Source organism: Penaeus monodon, chromosome 31 (genome assembly GCF_015228065.2).
Source record: "Penaeus monodon isolate SGIC_2016 chromosome 31, NSTDA_Pmon_1, whole genome shotgun sequence".
NCBI classification, from domain to species: domain Eukaryota; kingdom Metazoa; phylum Arthropoda; class Malacostraca; order Decapoda; family Penaeidae; genus Penaeus; species Penaeus monodon.
In genome coordinates, this window is record NC_051416.1 from 24,071,762 (window position 1) to 24,072,756 (window position 995).

A 995-nucleotide genomic window follows, 5' to 3' on the forward strand; every position below is an offset into this window, starting at 1 on the left:
TATATTTCAAAGTTGTTTTACCAATAATTAGAATATTGGAAATTTTTTTTCCTGATGTACTTATAAGGTAATAAGCCTGAATGCAGAAGCATTATCAGGGAGGAAGAGGCACTCAGACATGTTCTGGGTTGTGGTTAGTAGTGCAAGCCAGATTTTGTCTACGATTGTAAATGTACAGGAAAGGGGAAATATGATAATGATAGATCACACAAATATTATAATGGCATTATGATTTCATGTATAGGTTGCATAATTTCTGGTACCCTGCATCAATGTTTTTGATTTTTAAATGTTTTTATGGGGGGAGTATACCTTTACAATAGTCTCTCATGGAGGGTAAATCTTATTAAATGTGGGGATGGCAATGAAGATCAATCATTTTTATTCTTCCCAAATCCCACTTACTGTGTATACCCTTTATAGTGGCTTCTACATTTCCACCAAGCAACAAAGGGGGTATCCTCTCGTTCCCATTGAAATTGCCGTGGAGTGTTTAACAGTCACCGGCAGTATGGAGTTAAGGACTGGTTAATGAAATTTATTATCCAAGATCCTTAGATAAGACCATTAACTCAGGATGATTATTTTTTCTTTCTCCGAGTTGCAAACCTATTTGGCTGCTTTCAAAAATAAAGTTAGAAAATTTCTGTTGAGACATCTTACTTTTTACTAATAGGCCTCTTACTTTTTCATAGAAAAATTATTCCTACCTAAAATAAACACATTATTTTTTGCACAAATGTGATATAAATGGCCTTGAAAGTAGGAATGGTAAGCCCCCTATATATGTATGCATTATTCAGTCAGGTTGAAATTATGTCTTGTAAAAAAAACAAGTTTACCTTAGAATAATTTTTACCAACAGCTTATGAAATGGATTGTCTTGTCTTGTTAGCCTGTACTTCATTGATGTACTTTTATTAATATTGTGATTGCCTTTCATGTACTTAATGAGGAAAATGGAATGTGATGGAATGCTCAAGCACTTAGTAAGT